Genomic DNA, 21482 nt, shown 5'->3' with positions numbered 1-21482 from the left:
CATACCCAAAAATCTAGTCCAAGTCTGGTTTCTCGTGATTCCAAACCAAACCCGACCCTTTGACAACCCTAGCCCCAAACACTGGATTTTCTCCCGTAGCTTACACCCCTGGGTTATATGAGGTGGATTTTGGTACTTCTAGAGCACCCTATCATTATTCTCTCTCTACCCTAATTTTAAGGAGAAACAAAAGGTTGGATTCTTTCTTACGTCTCATACGTTTTCCCTGCTGGTTCCGTTTTAAATTGGATAGTTTTTTTTTTTCAAAGAAGCCATAAAGGCTGGACTTACCGAAAAATACTGCTAGGTAAAATTGTAAAATCTTTGTATTTTCTTATGTTGAGATGCCTGATCACCTTCCTTCTTTGTGTTGGACTCCCTGAGACCATATTAATTAGTTGGACCAGGTCTCTCAAACAAGAGCAAATCCTTAAATCTCCTCATAAATTACTCTTCTCAGGCTATTAATACCCACGATTATGTGCACAATTGCTATATCTAATCCGACTCATACAACACGACCAACTATGGCTATTTCACGGCCATGTCGTTGCCTGTCTCTCTTCTTCCTCCTGATCTTCCTCATCCTTCTCCTCTTGACCTTCACCACCAACCTCCTTTATCACTTTTCCTTCATCGCCAAAAGCACTGGTGCGACGGCTCTTGACGTTCAAGTCGATTTAGTCCATGTTGATGCACACTGGAATATCACCTTCTCAGAGCGATTACAAAGATCTGTACAGCGGGGGAAGCATCGATTGCGATCACTACGATGGCGAATTGATCAACAGATGAAGCTGCAACAACATAACGATACCAACATTGAAGTTCCCGTTGAAGCCGGTTTTGGTGAGTTTTTGATGAATATGGCGATAGGAACTCCCCCACTGTCCTTCTCTGCGATTATCGATACTGGTAGTGACCTTCTATGGACTCAGTGCAACCCATGCATCAGTTGCTTCAACCAAATCTCGCCAATTTTCAGTCCGTGCAAGTCCTCCTCCTTTCACCTGCTTCCATACTCGAGTCCACTGTGTGCAGCCCTTATTGACGACAGATTGAACCACACCAGTTGTATATGTGACTACTCATATGGGTATGAGGATGGCTCTTTCACTCGTGGATACCTTGCCTCCGAGACATTCACCTTCGGCTCGGGGGACAGAATCGTATCAGCTAAGAATATCGGTTTTGGCTGTGGCAATAACAACCAAGGGTTTGATAATGAGGGTGCTGGCCTAGTTGGCCTTGGCTGGAGTTCTTTGTCACTCGTCTCTCAACTAGGTTCATCGATCCATAACCGATTCTCTTATTGCTTGACTCCATTTAACGATTCGGTCTCTAAACCGAGTCGTCTCGTTTTCGACCCCATTGCATCCTCTAGCAGCTCGATGGCAGCAGTGACAACGCCATTGGTGATCACCCCACCGCAATGTTACTACTATGTCAACTTGGAGGGCATCAGTGTGGGAGGAAATCGCCTGCAGATTCTGAGATCGGCTTTTCAGATCAATAAGGATGGATCTGGTGGCATCATCGTGGACACGGGCTCAGCGCTTACGTATATAGACCCTGTGGCCTACACGTATGAAATCTGCCTCTTCTTTTCTTTCTTAAACTTTTCAGGCACGTTTCCAAAGCCATATGCTTCTTGAATTTTCTCAGCTTCCTGTGGTTGCACATCACAATCACAGTACTTTCTCAAGCTTAGTGAAACATGAGAAAGTGTAAGCTGTGATTTTGATTCACTTTAGAATATTGTCCTCAATTGAATCTTGAGAAAGTTGGCCATATGATTCACCTTATGACCAACTATCACTGCTTTGGATTCTCAGCTATGACTGATCATCCCACAGTGACCAAAGCAAAAGTTCATCTGCAGACTCACCATTGCATCCTAGTTTATAAAGATGAATTATGGTATAGGATCGTGCAATATACTGTCATGGTGGTGTCCCAACTCCCAATTCCGTCATCTGGAAGCATTAAAACTAATTCGTTGTGATATATATATATATATATATATATATATATATATATATATATATATATATATATATATATATATATATATATATATATATATGTGTGTGTGTGTGTGTGTGTGTGTGTTTGATGGTATGAACCAAATATGATTACCAACCAAATATGTTTTCTAGTATGAATCGAGATTTTCATGTTCTTTTGCAAATCTGCATGGTCCATTTGCTAGGAATTGATTGTTGGATTATCGTAATCGGTTTAACAAATGCAATTTTTATTCTTAAATATTCATAAAAATTCTAAGCTATTAATTTTGAACCTTTAAAAGATCCTTCTTATACAATGTAACTGGATGATCCAAGAGTCTATTTCTATAAAACCAAACTTTTAGATTACATTTGTATGGTAAAATTTTTGAAAAAAAAACCCTATGAAAATCTTGGTTCATACCAGTAGACATATTTGGTTGGTAAACATATCTCAGTTACCCTATATATATATATATATGGATTAATATTGGCTACAGAAGGTACACAACTAACAAGTAGAAATCACTATTTTTTTCAAAAATTTCATAATTTTTGTAGATCAAATGTTGCAAATGTGATTTACAAGGTTTGTTTAGTAGGAAATTAACCTGTTTTGAATTATGTAATTATGATAAATAATTAAGTTTTTAAAGGGGCTCAAAAATCAACGGCCCACATTGTGCCAAAATTTCACAGCTCAAAAGATCATATTTTACATCAGAAAAGCACGATCCAAAGCTTGATCATTAGCAAACAAACTATATTGAACACATCTATGTAGTTAGATTGAGTCATATAACTTTCACCTATGATTTCTAGCGTATTAGTTTCATACCTTCATTAGTAGCTAATATTTACCCCATATATAAATATGGGTTAATATTTGGCACGTTCAAGCAAATTATATGAAACTATTGAGCTGAAAACCATACGCCTTAGTTTTTTTTATAAATTAAAATTTTATGAATGTGATCTACATTGTTTGTTTAGTGGGAAATGAGTTTTGGATCATATGATTGTGACACGTAAGCATGTTTCTTAAGGGCTTCAAAAATTGAAAAGTCTACTCAAAAAATCATATTTTTGGATAGAAATAATACCATCCAAGGCTTGATCCTTAGCAAACAAACCTTGCTAAACACATCTATGTGGTCAGATTGAACAAATCATACTTAGTAGTGTTCTAGGTAGGCAAATTCATCTAGGCAGGTTCTAACAAACCATCATGGGGTTTGCTCGTGGCAGGCAAGTGAGGAGGGCATTCGTGGAGGCGATCCACCAGCCAGTTGTGAATGACTCGTCCATGGAGTTGGATCTCTGCTACAAATCGTTGCCAAGGTCGGCCATCCCGAGCCTGACCTTTCATTTGGAGGGGGGCGATCTGCACTTTGAGAGGGACAACTACTTTGTGGATGATGCAGATCAAGGCTCGTCCTGCTTGATGGTGGTGCCCTCTGACATGGGGTTCTCCATTTTTGGAGTAATCATGCAGCAGAACTACCATGTCCTCTATGATCTTGGGAAGAGGTTGATCACCTTCACACCTACGCAATGTGATAAACTGTGAAAGTTTTTTTTTCTTATAGTGCTACCATGTTTTTTTTTTACTTTTAAAGCCAATATATATATATATATATATATATATATATATATATATATATATATATATATATATATATATATATATATATATATATATATATATATATATATTAATTTTGAGAAAATAAGTCAAAAATTATGATGTCGGCAATCCTTTCCAAATTTATATGGTGGACTTCGAGATGGGAACTTCAATCTGAATTTGGGACATTGGCCAAGATTGGAGATGATATGTTGACCGCCTAGGATCGAATCCCGCTTGTGCATGGAGGTCTGCTGTTGCTTTATCACGGTTCGGACCAGGTGGAACTTGATCAGATTTTTGGGTATGGTATCGGGTTTGGATCTGAGTTTAATCAGATCTATTATAAGAAAAACTATACCCAGACTTGATAAGAACTACATGAACCAGACCCGGTAAAATAATATTTGTTATCATTTTTACATTGAAAATTTGCGGGTCTAATTCAAAACTCAGGTCAGAACTGGGTCTGGTATAAAATTCCACGAACTATACCCAGGTCCATGTATTAATCGGACCTTCGGGTTCCTTTTGCAATGCCATTCAAGGAAATACCTGACCGAGACATAAAAACTGCAAACAATGTTTGGCTCGTCACTCGACCTGCTTGAAACCAAGTCAGCTCGGGCTGGATTGATAATGAATGAGTTCAGGCTAATGAAAATGGCTCGTATCCAACCAGACACACTTATACAAGAGCTTGTCAACAAGCCAAATTTGAGGAAGCCAAAAAGATCCTCTGTTGATCGTAGCTGTCCAACTAAAATGTGAACTAATCCTAGCCATATGTCAAATGATGGGATCCTTACTCTTGAGGAAGTGCTATACTCTGCTTGATTTGAATCTTATTTTCACAAAAATAAACTCAAATCAGCTCATAAAGGTAAATGCCATTTAGCGGCCTAAAATGATAAGGTGCTTTACTCCTAGATGCCCAGATAGATATTATAAGACATTGTATAGATTAGTAAGTGGGGTCTTGTATCAAGCTGAAGGACCAGGATCGAATCCCTCTGCCACATGGGACGGCTGTTGTTCTGGTAGGGGTGCCTTTAATAAAAACAAGAAGACAATGCATAGATTAGTAAGTGGGGTCCTGTGTCAAGCTGAAGGACCAAGATCGAATCCCTCTGCCACATGGGGCGGCTGTTGTTCTGGTAGGGGTTCACCTAACCCCAGATTGCCTTTAAAAAAAAAACAAGACGACAATGTATAGATTAGAGGTGTGAACGGATAAGACCTCATTAGGATTCAGGTGGATTCATACCCAGATCCGACCTTGAGGTGTTGGTACTGGGTCTCAACCCAGGTCCAGCAGGACCCATCATAAAAAAAACTGATCCGGATCCTATAATGATTGCATGAGCCAGATACAAAGCATACCTGTTAAAATAATTATTTTTTTACATTGAAAAATTGCAGATCCTATAAGTCGAACCCAGGTCCAGTATAAAACTTCACAAACTATACCCTGCTCCATATACTAATCAGATTCTGTGTCCAAACCGGATTCTAATCAGGCCTCCTTTATTACCAAACCCTGACGACATATGATTCAATAAGGGTCGAATCCAGGTCAAACTTGATCCATTGACAGACCTAGTATAGATGAATCGGCATGCACACCCGAATTGGCACATGCGTGGACACCCACTTCATTCTCATGTTGATGGCAATTTCCAAGTAGGAAATTCTGTTCTTTTCTTTCAAATGAAACCAATAATCATTTGATGATTTGATATTTTTATTTAATAACATTTCACACCACATACACATTTTTGCAATCAAGGCCCTCTTTCTCTCTTTCCTCTGATCAGTTGGCACAGCAAAGCAAGCAGATGGGCGTTTTCCGGCCATATCGCCAGCACCAGCAACATTTACATCTGTAGTTGCAATCCCCTTATATAATTACCACAACAAAGCATTCAAAACAACAAAAGAAATCAGTAATAGTAACGCCACATGCCACAATAAAATTACACTTACAACAAGAAAAGTATTCACGTAATGTCAAAGTCCCAATGCCAAGACAGTATTTCTAAGGCTGTCACTGGGTCCAGTTTGTATGGAAAGTGCTGACGTCGACCTGAACCCAACCCGAGCAATATGCAGGCCAAGTTTGTGTCATGATTTTTGCTTGGGTACCCGACCTGACCTGTTTTTTTTTGCCAGGTACCCAACTTGACCCGAGTATATATATATATATATATATATATATATATATATATATATATATATATATATATATATATATATATATATATATATATATATATAGAGAGAGAGAGAGAGAGAGAGAGAGAGAGAGAGAGAGAGAGAGAGAACCTGGAGCAAACGGGCCATCCTCTGAAACCTTTGGAACATCTTGACCAGCAGGTATTGAGTCAAGCAAGGCTGAGGGAACAGCCATGGATGACAATACCATCAAGGAAGCAACAAGAATGCACAAGAGAATCCGAGCCCTCATTATCTTCACTCTATGCTCTCCCTCAAACCATTGCTTCCTATTTATACTAGCTTTCATGCATCGATTGTTATCCAAGTTGCACCTACCAAGAAAGAAACTTTTCTTTTATAACTGTATAATTATGCATCAAATAATCTTCCGTAAATTCTTCTCATTTTCATGACATATATATGACTCGCCATGCGTTTGGAATCGTTGGAGTCGCCCTTGGGAATGATGTTTGCATTCATTTTGTTTCTTCCAAACAGCAAATTATGGCAAAAGGTTTATACTATTTCTATGCCTGCATATACCATGTTCCCTTTATATTGCACTATATCTTTTTGTGGAATGGAATAAATACTAGCCACCTCTTACCTCTTTCGTTCTAATGGAAATGAATATATAGCTAGTTTTGGGATGTTCTCGATTTATGCATTCGCTTGGGATAAGCAACCACTTATTGTATGCCTGAGAATATTCTAAGTACCTTCTCTCATGTAGTCTAGCGAATTCTTCCATAGGTTTGCCATATTTTCAAAAAGAACATGGTGGCGTTCAGCTTGCTGTTAAATGCGCCATAGTAGCGATAAAGGTGGCGCAAGTGGAACTCAAGAGTCAAGTTAGCATCGTTTCCTAATCATAAAAAAAAAACGTTTTCATAAAAAAAAACATTATCTTTTATAAAAAAAATCATCAAAATATTCTTTCACTGAAAAAAAAAAAGATGTGTGAACTTCATAATTCAATACAAACAACAACAACAACTATGCCTTCATCTAAAAACAATTGGGGTCGGCGATATGAACCAAAAAAGAAAATCATTCTGGGTCTTCCACATGAATCCTTCTCCTCCAATCATTTCTATCCAATGTCATGTCCTCGGTGAGGTTCAAAGCATTCATATCCTTTCCTATCACCTCCATCCATGTCTTCCTAGGCCTACCCCGACCTCTTTTAACTAATATATTTTCCCATTTCTCCATCCTTCTAACTGAAGCATCATTAGGCCTTCGCCGAATATGTCCAAACCAGCGTAAACGATTCTCTCTCATCTTATTTTCAATGGGTGCAACGCCTACCTTCTTACGTATCTCCTAGTTCCGAATCTTATCTTTTATTGTATTTTCACACATCCATCTCAGCATACACATCTCAACTACACTCATTTTTTGAATATGATGTCTCTTGGCAGCCCAACATTCCGTACCATATAGTAAAGCGGGCCTAATAGTCATCCTATAAAACTTTTCCCTCAACCGCAATGGCATTCTACGATCGCACAATATATACTCCAGTTGCACTTTTCCATTTCATCCACCCAACCTTTATCCTATGATTTACATCTCCATCAATTTCTCCATACTTTTGAATGATAGATCCCAAATATTTGAAACAATCATCCACCGGTATTTCTTGCTCACCAAGCTTTACCACACTCCCATCACTACTGCGTTGCTTATTAAACCGACATTCCATGTATTCTGTCTTACTCTTACTCAACTTACAACCTCTTGCTTCCAATGTCTGTCTCCATAATTCTAACTTAGCATTAACCCCAGTTCTAGACTCATCAATCAAAACAATATCATCAGCAAACAACATACTACGACACATTTTCTTGAATTGATCTCGTAAGCTCATCCATCACTATAGAAAATATGAAAGGGCTTAAAGCAGATCCTTGATGTAACCCAACTGTTATAGGAAAATTGGTTGTTACCCCTCCACAAGTGCGGACATTGGTTACTACTCCTTCATACATATCCTTAATTATACTAATGTACTTGAGAGAAACACCTTTCTTCATCATTGTCCACTAGAGAACGTCCCTAGGTACTCTATCGTATGCCTTCTCCAAATCAATAAAAACCATATGCAAATCTTTGTTCCTCTCTCTATTTCTCTCAATAAGTTGTCTAAGAAGATGTATAGCTTTCATAGTTGATCTTCCAGGCATAAAACCAAATTGATTCTCTGATATCATAACAATCTTCCTCAACCTAGACTCAATCACCCTCTCGCAAAGTTTCATAGTATGACTCATGAGTTTTATACCACGATAGTTTGTGCAATCTTGTATATCACCCTTATTCTTATATAGAGGCACCAAAGTACTCTTCCTCCACTCATTCGACATCTTATTTGTCCGCCAAATCTTGTTAAAAAGATTTGTCAACCATTCTAAACTTTTCTCTCCCAAGCATTTCCAAGCCTCAATAGGTATACCATCTGGGTCAACTGCTCTTCTTGATTTCATTTTCTTCAAAGCCTCTGCAATTTCTTTCTTTTAAATCTTGAGCATGAAGTCACAATTCATCTCATGAAAAGGAATGGACAAGTCTTCAAGATCTTGAGCATGACTTTCATTAAATAGCTTATCAAAATAATCTTTCCATCTCTCCTTAATCTTCTCATCTTTGACTAAAACCTTTTGCGTTTCATCTTTGATACATCTAACCATACCCAGATCTCTTGATTTCCTATCTCTCATCTTTGCAAGCCTATAAATATCTTTCTCGCTCTCTTTGGTATCCAACTTGTCATAAACCTCCTTATATACCTTATCCCTCGCGTTTCGAACTACTTTTTTAGTTCCTTCTTTGCTATCATATACTTCTTCAAATTCCCATTATCACGACTCTTACTTAGATTTCTATAATACTCTCTTTTAACCTTAATAGCTAATTTGACATCCTCATTCCACCACGATGTATCCTTACCTAGCGGTGCACTGCCTTTAGACTCACCCAATACCTCCTTAGCCACCTTTCTCATGCCACCCGCCATCTTATTCCACATTGATTCTGAATCCTCCTCGAGACACCAATCAACTTCCTTAACTACCTGCTCTATAACAAACATTTCTTGTTTAGCTCCTTTCAGAGCTCACCACTTAATTCTAGGATCTATCCTATGTCTATCCCTTTTGTGGCATTGTCTAATTCTAAGATCTAAAATTAAGACTCTATGTTGTGTAGCTACACTTTCTCCCGGTATAACCTTACAATCGATGCAACAACCCCTATCTCTCTTTCTAAGTAGAAAAAAATCTATCTGACTCGTATTAATCTCACTTTTAAATGTTACTAGGTGAGACTATCTCTTCCTAAACCAAGTGTTTGCTAAGATCATATCATAGGACAAACCAAAATCTAAAATCATTTCTCCACTTTCGTTTCTTTCTCCTATACCATAGCCTCCATGGATACTCTCAAATCCATCCCTACTAATGCCTACATGCCCATTAAGGTCACCGCCGATGAAAAGCCTTTCTCCATAAGATATCCCTTGTACTACTTCATTTAAATCTTCCCAAAATTGATGCTTAATGGAATCATCTAAACCTACTTGAGGTGCATAAACACTAATAATATTAATAATCTCCGAACCTAATACTAATTTAATAAGTAAAATCCTATCACCCTTCCTATGGACCTCAACTACATTATCTATAAACTCACAACTCATAACAATCCCTACTCCATTTCTATTCCTATTTATTCTTGTATACCAAATCTTATATCCCCAAGGTTCTATCACTTTTGCTTTCTCACCTACCCATTTGGTCTCTTGTAAACATAAAATATCAATCTTTCTCCTACACATAACATCTACTAACTCTACCAACTTACCAGTTAAAGATCCTATGTTCCAAGTGGCTAACCTAATTTTATGGTCTTGGACTAACTTCTTTACCCCCACCCATCCAATAAAGTGAGGGAACCCTTGCCTATTTGACACCACACCCGGGCGCTGGTGTGACGCGTCGCTTTCGGCGACGACCTAGCAACCCTTGCCCATTTATCACTGCCTCCGGTGCTATAGAGTACAACGCGTCGCTCAGTAGTGAACGCCCCAACGAAATTCTCATATTGGTTCATATTCATAGGGTATGACTAAGTTTTTATGCTGGCTGTCACAGGCCTACCGCAACCCTCCTCCTTATACTGGGCTTGGGACCGGCAGTGGATAACTAAACAGTTATACATAGGCGGAGTTGAACTTCATAATTCAATAAATAGAAAAATAAGTAAACCAACCCAAGCACCATTGACAAACTTAATTTCACATAAACCAAGAGAGCGAGAACTAAAGCAATTAAGGAATTAAGCATCATATTCATGTCATAGAACTAAGAAAGCCCCAGTTACAGGAAAGCAAGGGTATCCAATAGTTTTATCCAATGTTATTAGTATCGGTGTATCAGCTCATACCTACAGTATCGGCAAAAATTCGATACACTGCAAGCCTGAATCAGCTATTTTTAATAAATATAAAAAATACCAAAAATAAAATTTAATATTTTTTTAAAATTATTTTAATGGTTTTAACACATGTCACCTTATAATTGGAATGTAATAAGCGTTTATTATTTTTGGGTTGATACAGAATGAGTCAGTTGAGTATTGGTATCGTCTAATATAGCTGAATCGAAGGCCAAACGATTCAGGGGCTGATGCTGATACAACATTAGTTTTATACAAAAAACCAAGGAACACCAACTGAGAAAAATGTCTTGTTGCACCATTAGGAAAAGAGAAGCACATCCATGGATGATACTTGACCTAAAATGCGAATGCCAAACATGAGTTCTTTAGGAAAAAGAGAAGAAAGCTTTTGGGATCCTGGACATAGGTTTAGAGGAGTCAAACCATGTTAAACCTACTTCTTCTTAGTTCTTCTCTCTCTTCCTACCTACTAAATTGCATGTAATACCTGTGTGGAGGTCTTCAAATACCATAAAATCTACTATTCATTCAGACTATGTGGTGTATTTACAAGAGCTCAATGATTTCATAGATATTAATGATGATCTCTTAACATTTGTAGAAGCCAATGAAAGTGAAAAATTGATATATTGGATCAATGTCATGAAAGAAGAGTTTGACTTTATGGCAAAGAATAAGTGTGAGACTTGTACCTCGACTTGATGAAGTAAGACCTGTTGGTTATAAGTGGGTCTTTAAGACCAAAATAAACTCCAAAGGATGAGTGAAGAGGTACAAGGTTAGACTCGTTGTAAAGAGATTCACACAGATAAAGAGTATTGATAATAATGTGACTTTTTTTCTTATCTCAACTAAGGACTCAATTTAGTTTGTAAATTGAAAAAATCAATCTATAGACTTAAACAAACTTGCTATTAATAGCATAAAAAGTTTAATTAGGTGATTTTGAACTTTGGAATCACTGAAAACATTGTTGATTAGAGAATATACCTTAAAACTATTAAGAGTAAGTCCATAATTTTGGTTTTGTATGTTAATGATATTCTTCTTGCAACTAATTATTTAAGTACGTTATATGAGATAAAAGATTTTATTTTCTCTCATTTTAATATGAAAGACATGGGTGAGGTTGTATATTTTCTTAAAATTGAGATCCGTCGTGATAGAACAAAGGGTGTCCTTAGCCTTTCTCAAAAATCTTATATCCTTACAGTTCTTAAAAGATATAGGATGGAGAATTATTCTCTTGGATCAGCACCTATAGTAAAATGGGATAAATTGAGCCTAAAAGACTGTTTTAAGGATGATAATAAAAAGGCTTAGATGTCAATTGTTTCGTATGTTTGATGCTTAGGAATTTGCAATACACGCAGACTTGCACACAACTAGATATGACATTTGTTGTTGAAATACTTAGTAGATATTAGTCTAATCCAAGCATTGTACATTAGAAGACAATGAATAAGGTCATGCATTATTTGCAAGGAACAAACGATTTTTTGTTGACCTACAAAAATGTTAACCACCTAAAGGTCTTTAGATACTCTGATGTAGACTTAGGAAGATATCCCGATAGTAAAAAGTCTACTACTAGATAGTTTTTCTACTAGCCGACAATGTCGTTTTATGAAGAAGCTAAAAACAATCTACAACTGCAGCTCCTACTATGGAGACAAAATTTATTGCTCTATACGAGACTTTAACTCAGGTCATTTGGATAAAAAACTTTATTATGGATCTAGGGATTGTGGACTCTATTGAGAGACCACTAAAGATTTTTTGTGATAATGAAGCTATCGTATTCATTTTGAATAACAACAAAAGTTCAACCTTTTGTCGAATAATAGAGTTAAAGTACTTTATTGTTAAAGAAAGAACTGAGAATAATTTAGTATGTATTGATACAATCAGTAGAAAGAAAATGATTGTGGATCTCTTTACTAAAGGGCTAGCACCAGGATTACATTCTCAATATGTAATATGGATGGGCCTATTTGATTCCTTCTGATATATGATAATACATTATGATTATATGTGATCACATTTATGAAACTAAACTGATTCTCTATGGTTTTATGCATTATTGATTTTGTGTAAAGTATCTCTTATTTGAGTAGAGAGAATAGCAGCATAACAATATTAAAAATAACCAATAGAATGGGTTAAAGATCAACTTCTTTATAAAGATAATCTTAACATGCTAAAACATTGAAAAAAAATAATATTGTGGTGCATGAAAATATGACATCTCGTATAGAGGTATTCATCTCCATGATTCATATGATTTATTCTTGTGATACATGATAGCATGTGAACCTACATAAAAATTGAATCGAGATAACAGTAAAAAACCTCAATTATACATTTCTATGTCAATGGGTTAACTGGGAGAATGTTGGGTATTTCAGATCGGGTCCAACCGAAGGTGACCTATTTGATACAAGGCACACAAACGGATAAATAAAGTGGGGAAAGGTTGTTACGAATGTGAAGGGTTCACATGCATGAATATCATGTATGTAACCCCCCACATCTTCTCCCCTATATAAAGAGGTCCTTGGTAGCTTGATGGGTGCAACCAAAGGGTGATCTCTTTCTAACATTGGGTTTAAGAATCCTGCTCACCTTTTGACATGACTGTCTAGGCTCATCGAGAGCATCGATAGATTGAGCAGAACACCGACCACCCACATATACACAAGCTTCAACCGAACCGATGATGGCTGCTTTTGGTAAGTAGCGTTATCCATGTTGTTTTCACCAATAATATCCTCACACACTTTCTTTTGCACTTTATACACAATTTTTAAATCCCCAACAAGAAAAGAAATAAGATAAATAGTGCATTTCAGACCTTCACTTAGTCCAACAAAAATCAAAAGAAAAAAATGCATGTAATATCTTGAAATATCACTAGTTCAAGTAAAGATAAAGGTGGCTTGGGCATTCAGGAAGTAAAGAGATGGAATAAATCCCTACTAATAAAATGACTATGGTTGATTATCTCACAAGATAAGCAATGGACAATGGTTTTAAAGCAAAATTATTGTTTGCATGACTGGCCTTGGGGATAGGTGGTTGGGGTATATGGAAGGGTTGAGTGAAATTACTACCCATTTTCATTGAAGCTATTCACATCAAAATTGGAACCTACCAAAACACAAGATTTTGGAAAGATGCTTGGGTAAGGGTGAGATGTCTCAAAGATGTGCCCCCATCCTTATATTGGGTGCTCATCACCATACGTGTTTGAGCAATGGATGAGTCTGATGAAGGACCTATCCTCAATCACCTCCATGGATGCACTTAACGTCCCCTATTGGATATACATACTCAGACCATTTGCGAAATAACTTCTCATATGAGGAGGCCATTTTTAATACGAAGCTGGGTAAGCGATTGACTAACCAAACGGCTGTGAGAAAAGCTTCAACCCAAAACTTTGTAGGCAAAGAAGTATAAAATATCATGGCAAGGTTCAGTTCAATAATACTACAATGTTTCCTTTTCGCTTGTCCATTTTGTTTGGGCGTGTGAGGACAAAAAACATTATGGCGAATTCTATTTTCTCTTAAGTATTGTTGAAATCTATGTCCCATGAACTCTTCGCCACCATCAGATTGGAAAATTTTAATAGAGGCATTGAATCTGTTCAAAATCAATTTATGAAACTCATAAAATCTACAATTTCAATGGGTATAGCCAAACATATTTAGAGAAGTCGTCGACCATAATGATATAATACTTGAAACCTTGGTGAGAAACCTTGGGTGCAGGCCCCCCAAATATCGCAATGTATATAATACATGGGTAATCGGGAGTTTCTCTCCATTTTTCATCATTGTTTTTTCACAATCGAAGTAAGGATTAAGCTTATGAGGCATACTTGAGTTGGTGGTGACATGAAAACTTGCACCCATGTCAGGAAACTAAGCATGATCTTGATTATTTGAAATTGTCATAGCCGCCAATGCTTGGGGAATATCGTCGACTTAGTATATTTGAATAAACTCGTGATAACACTTCAACGCAGTGTGATTTAGTTTTGAACAAATTTGGCAGACTACATGCTTATCCTTCTGCTGATTTTCTTGCTTGTTTTGGCGGTTTTGATTATTTTAGAACTGTTGATTCATTTGGGGAAAAGATTGATTTTTCATTTTAGAAAAAACAGGACCTCGAGACAAAAAATGGTTTTGAAAACCTCCTCTCTTATTGTTTTGATTTTATCTTGACGTTGGCTTATGAAAAAAACATTTTGATTAGGACGAGAATCTTGATCAGGAGTCTAGTGAGTTTTAAAAGTCTCATGAGACTAGAGCAAATAAACTAACTTTTTATATATAGGAATCAACGACTTCATCATGGATATGACGAATTGTAAACACCCAAAATTTACCTCATCCATTCTCAGACACCCCCCTTGTGTGGATGCCAACCCTGGTAGGTCAGTATAGGAGTCCAACCCTCAGTTTGTCTTAGAAAATTACCAATTTACCCACTTTCATTAGGAAAATTATCATTTTACCCCTAGGTCATCCCAGACCCTGGTCAGTCAGAGTCAACCAAGCTCATTTGTAAGCTCAGAATAGTTAGAATATCAGTCATTTCAAGCTCACCTGAGCTCACAGTGAACATGCCATGTTCATTTCTGATCATTCCTGCCAAAATGGGATAATTTCTTCAGAAATGAGCTCATTTCTCACTTAAATCCAAGCCAATTGTCTCTGAGTCAGTCATTCTCAGTCAATCCTATTCCTCTGAGTCCAGCTTGAGCTCACCAGGAGTTCAAGTGCTCCCGTTTAAGTTCAAAACCACTTTCAAGTGTCTAATAGCCCATTTTAGCCTATTTCAGCTCTTTTAACTGAAATTGAGCTGAGTCTAGTCAGTTGAGCTAGTGTTTAAGCTTTGATTTTAGTTTATCTCAGTATTACTGACCTTTGTTCCATCTCAAACCCAGTTCGAGTTCATAATTTACTTCACTTCATTAACCATTTCTCTAAAATTGGAAGCTTTTATTGACAATTCAGTCTGGGAGTTTAGTTGAGTCAGTGTCTTGTCAGTCCAGTTGAGTTTTGAAACCCTAGAACCCAGCTCAATCGAGTTTATTTCAGTTCAATCCAGCTCAAACCTTAATTTTTAGTGTCACTCTGGCGTGTTAGAACCCAAAAATCATCTCTTTTACCATTTTGCCCATTTTTACCAATTTTACCATTTTCTGAACTGGTACAACTGTCAATTGGGGTCCAATATCCAAATTTCTTCATTCAGGGTTAGCATTTCGCATGGCATTTCATATCATTTCTGATTATTTTCCATCATTTCATAACATTTCATCACATTTCATTTCATTTTCGAGATCCAGAACTCCAGTTTTATAAATTTTAATTCAGATTCGAGTTTTAAAATCTTCAAAAATCAATTTCAAACCCTAGGTTTTCAAAATTAACATTTTTACCCCCAGGATTCTAAATTTGGAAATATTTTCCCGAGAAAACAATCTGGATTCTTTTCAAACTTGGTTTTTCAAATTCTAAACTGGATTTGCTTCGCAACGGGGTACAAAACTTTAAATTTCGAGTTTATTTCAAAAACTGTCAAAAATAGCCAAAAATCTTTCTGAAGAATTTCACAAAATCATTTTTTACCTTTTTTTTTTCATAAGTGGGACCCACTCTAAGTGACGTCACACTAAAACATTTTCGGGTTTTAAAAATTTCCTTTTTTAGAAATTGTGTGGGCCCACTCCAAGGTGACACCCACTTTGAAACCCCTTTTGAAAAACCATGTGGGCCCACTCCAAGGTGGCACCACATGTAAAAAAATATATATATAAAAAAAAAAGAAAAATAAATAAAAAAACAGATTTTCTTTTTCCCTCCTTTTCTTCTTTCCTTTTCCCTTCCTTCCTTCCTTTCTTTCTTTTTCTTCCTTCTCTTTCCTCCCTCTCCTTCTCATTCACATACAACCCTCTCCTTTTTTCTTTTTTTCTTCCTCTTCTTTCCTTTTCCTTCTTCTCCTCTTCTTTCCTTTTTCTTCCCTTCTTTCTTTCCCCTTTCTTTCTTATTCCCTTTCTAAATCCCAACCACATACGGCTGGAGCATCCCCTTGTCCTCTCATTCACGCCTCTTTCCCCCCTTCTCATTAGCCCTTCTTAACCTTAGTTCTATTTTCATTAAAACCTAAGTTTCTTTTCTTTTAATAAAAAAAAAAACACAACAAGCACTCATTGGGCTCTCTCATCCTCTCTCCAACTCCCTCTCTACTTGCCACCTTCAGCCCCTTCCAATCTCCAACCCTCCTTGGCAGCACAACAGCACCTTCAACCTTCCAGCTTCCTTCAACCAAGGCAGCAACCAACTGTGTTGCAACCTCTCTACCATAGCTACCTCCATCGGTCCAGCAGGTCCAACCACCATCATCATCTTGGCATCCATTCCAGCCAAGCAAGAGCATTACCTCCAAGGCAACAGACTTCCATCGATGCCACCATTTTCTTCCCTTGATGCCCAGTTTCCATCACTGCAGTACATTCCACCTTGTTCCAGCCATGATTCCAAACCTCCCATTGTTGCAGCCATTTACCTCCTTCACCACAGCAGGCTTCAACCAACACCGGTGCAGCAAACCACCTCCAGCTACCACTTGCAAGTTCTCCCTTCATTGCAGCCGATCCAAGGTAAGTCTACTCCTCCCTATGCTATATTGATTTTCCTTAAAAACATTATTTTTGTTCTTTTAAAATGATGAATCTAATATAAAATCTAGTTTAAAACTGGGTTTGCATGGTTAAAAAGAGATTCTATCTTTCATGTTAAAGCTATGTATGAGAAAGGGGTCCATCCCACGGATACATCAGATCCCTTTTCATCAAGAACTAACATCAAACAAAGGTCATGCCCTCCCCATGATGCTCAACATAAGTTGAACTGATTCTCTCCTTCACCAACTAGGGACACAAAATGGATCAAATATGGGTTGGTTCTTGCTTGACCCAACCCTGGATCCAAAATTGGAACCGAAAGTCTGGTTGTGTATCCTAACCAGCTTTTGTTTGGAACCACCAACCAATGGCATCCAATCTATTTTGTTATGTTGCCAAAATATAGTCTTGAGCATATATAGTTGTCAGGTATGGGTATGAGATACGGGTGAGGGAAGGTCCTCAAAAGTTTCGGGTACTCTTTTATTGAAATATATATCTAAAAAGTTTTGTACGCATTTCTAGTAGGCATTGATACGAGATTTTGGTATGTGGTTTCCTTAATGATAGTAAGAGTTTTTAAAAATTACGTTTCATCATTTATGTTATAAGAATAATAGCATTATATATATATATATATATTGGCAAAAGATTTGATAAGAAAAGCAAAAGCACTAAAAATAAAAACATCACCTAATTTCACTATAGCTATGGCAGTGGGCCAATGTCTCAATGTATAAAAAGAGAACATTGTAAGACAATAACTAAATAAAGAAAAAACATAAAATAATCTCAAGCTAATGATGTAAGGTTTGCCTTTTTACAAGAATTTATAAAAAGTACATGATCTTTTGCCTGTCTTTTCAAATCTTAATCATGAAATTGATATAAAAAGTACAAAAATTATATTTAGATTAAAAAAAATAAGTGAAAGAAGTAGGTTAATGGTTTTAATGAAAGTAAGCTAGATTTACACATATAAGAAAGGTATAAGACATGGTTATCAAGGTCCTATTATCATATGTCTTACCTTGTTTGAGAGGGTTACAACACCACCATATATGAAACCAAGTTTGGTTCTAGTTTGACTTATATAAGAAACTAGTTTCATATGCTTTTATAGAAGAAAGCAAGTTTAGTATTGGTTTCACTTAAATAAGAAACTACTTTCTTATACTTAGGAAATGATTTTTTTGGTGTTTATGAAAGATTTGTACCAATACCAGACATGTCTAAAATGAGATACTTAGGGCAAAATATGGTTCCTATGCAACTATGCTCTTGAGGATAGAGTTGCCAAAAACATCCTCTTATGAATGGCGTTGAAACATGGTTGATAGGTCAGACCAATGTTGTTAGTATCAATATCGGTTGTATCGTTTGGCCAATGATTCAGGTGATTCATTTTGAACTGGCCAAAAAACAATTTAAAAAAGTATTACATATGGCACATATTAAATAATATTAAATTAATTTAAATATTTTTTATATTTATTAAAAATAGTTGACTCAAGAGTGAAGCGTATCAATTTTCTACCGATACTATATGTATCAGCCGATAAGCATATATACTGACAATGACAACATTGGGTACATTACACATGTGTGTGTCCAAAAATTTGGTTGTGCTCATGGATTCCAAACCCTCTAATTGAAACTCATAAGCGAGCTCATTGTGACCAAATTTGTCACCGTTAATGTGTTCAGCATGGCCGAAATACTAAAAAAATATGAGTTTTATGAAGGTCGAAAATCTGGTACATTATACACCATTGATTGTTGAACCCCAAAAGATCTGACATACACATCGAAAAAACATAATTTAAGAGATGGTTTCTACCAAAGTAAACATGTAAATAACATTTAGAGGGTTAGATGTGCAAAAAAAAAAAAAAAGAAACAAATTAAAGTTTTACCCTGAAAAGTTAAAAGGCAAACTGTTTTTCTCTGGTAAGGTCGGTCACATGCTTCTTGTGTAGGTCCGACTGTGCTATGAGTGCCATTTAAACCATGTTTTCATAAAGATCATTGTCTATCTCTCTGCACAAAAACAGCTGGCCTAGGCTGCTCAATTATTCAATCACAATGGTAGTTGGTTCCAACTTGTGTGTCCCTATGTGCAGCAATCGACAGAGTGGGGGGGGGGGGGGGGGGGGGGTTGAGATTAGGACATAACTCGCATTGTTTAAGGGTAAGATGTTGATGTTGAAAGCTGAGACCCTGCATTTCTTTAGGGCTTTCCAATCCTTTCCCAAATTTAGGGTAGCAAACATTATCATATATATATATATATATATATATATATATATATATATATATATATATATATATATATATATATATATGAAACCACACTATTAGACAGTGAGGGGAGCCAAGTGCGAGGTTGGAAATTGATTTAACCGAAAAACTAAATAGATCGTTAATCTTGTTCACGCTAAATTGTTGAAAAGGATAAAAACAAAATCTTGATGTGGAAGCGTACTTGAATCCATTGGTGCTCCATTACATCTTTAACATGTACGATCTTTTAGAACCTTTATACGTGACCTTACCTTTCACTAAACCTTATGAAAGAGAGACTGATTTCTCTTGATGATGATGGGGAGCCTGAAGATAAGGCCACTATATATGATTTATCACCTGATAGTCTAATTTCAATTTAGCCCATCATAAAATTAAAAATTGATATATAAGGGCATAAGATGCCTCTTCACGTAATAAGACCATACCATATGAGATATCATATAACCCAACTATATTAAAATACATAATATGGGCTTAAACATTAGACAATATATAACGTATGATTGTACATATGTAGGCCCACATGATTTTTTCCCAACAATATCTATGTTTGTACACTAAAGTAGTTGGCTTAGACCGCTCAATTATTCAATCACATTGGTAGTTGGTTTCAACTCGCATGTCCCTATGTGTTGCGATAGACGGGGGGGATTAGGACATAACTCACGTTGTTTAAGGGTAAGATGTTGATGTTGAAAGTTGAGACCCTGCATTTCATAAAGGCTTTTCGAATCATACACTAATCTAGGGTATTAAACATTATATATATATATATATATATATATATATATATATATATATATATATATATATATATATATATATATATATGGAACCACACAATTAGATAGCGAGGGGCGTCAAGTGAGAGGGTGTCCATCTTCTTTAACTTCATCTTCAACCTTGTTCATGCTGTCGTAGACTAATCCTGCTTGGCCCCTACTTGTTCAATGGCTGCCCGATAAGGCTCTATGCTACTAAGCCTTTTCAATTAGAGGGTTCATCACGGCTTGGTTGATCCTCAACGATAAGCTGCTCACTGATGATATTATCGAAAGAAGAGGTTTCAGCTTGCCTAGCGCCGAATGCATGAAGGATCATCGTTTCATAATTTTTGGTCATGTTCTTTCACCAATGTGATGCAACTAATTGTAATACGCCAAGCAACCTTCGAGCTGTCATTATTGCACCTCAGATGTATCGATTTGGCGCCAAACTGTTGTTCATGTGTCGTTGTTTCGTACTAATCTTACGGTGACGTGTGTGGCTCTATCGGATAACATTTGCATACTTATTGAAGCGGTCAAGCGTGAGCAGATTCTACTACTTTTCTTCAAGGGAATTGACGAACCTGATTTTCTGTGATAATCTGTGAACTGCATCTCTGATTTGAGTGACAACTCGTGACCTTTCTTTTAACGTTGTATCTTTTATCATATCAATCTGAATATTTTTCTTTATATATATATATAGTAATGTGCTCGTTCTGCCCGGTTAACCCACATAAAAAATTGTAGTGTTTTTTAGTTTTTCTCACATCTAATACGTACCATGTTTTTATGAGATGAAAAAACTGGTACCTTCATGACCATTGATTTTCAATAACCGAAAAAACCTATATATAGGTCATATTCTGGTGATACAAAAGTTGGTTCCTACTAGACAAAATCTATAGATCACATCTATAGTGTTAGATCTGAGAAAAAATGCCAAAAACAATGATTTTTGAGGGAGCAAAATGAGGTGGGCAAAAAGAGAGCATTACTCTCTCTCTCTCTCTCTCTCTCTCTCTATATATATATATATATATATATATATATATATATATATATATATATATATATATATATATATATATATATAAACTCCAGATATTTTCAATATTACGGTAGTTGCCACTACTCAAAAATTTTTGGGTTTCACATCCGGTTTCACAAGAGGTAGATCCGATTTCAGATTCCGATTTATATGTTTATTCCAAATCGAGTCCACGCTTGTAACCTGAACCACTCCTGCAAAATCGATCTAATACCCACTTTAGGTAGGGTGGATCAGGTGCAATTACATCGCACTGTTTGATTGTGCTGCTGCACCAGATCTACCATCCATCACCACACTGTGAGCAGATTAGGTGCAGGGTAAGGATGGCAATGGATTA

The 21482-nt window shown here is 36.6% G+C and overlaps 1 pseudogene; it reads left to right on the top strand.

Moving 5' to 3' along the window:
* The first annotated feature begins 527 nt into the window (after positions 1-527).
* On the top strand, positions 528-1655 carry LOC149844504 (aspartic proteinase nepenthesin-2 pseudogene; annotated as a pseudogene).
* The last annotated feature ends 19827 nt before the right edge of the window (positions 1656-21482 follow it).

The sequence above is a fragment of the Nuphar pumila genome, chromosome 2, assembly GCF_984573655.1.
Source record: "Nuphar pumila chromosome 2, dmNupPumi1.hap1.1, whole genome shotgun sequence".
NCBI lineage: Eukaryota > Viridiplantae > Streptophyta > Magnoliopsida > Nymphaeales > Nymphaeaceae > Nuphar > Nuphar pumila.
Note: the sequence above shows the minus strand (reverse complement) of the source record. Positions and strands in the feature narration are given on the sequence as shown.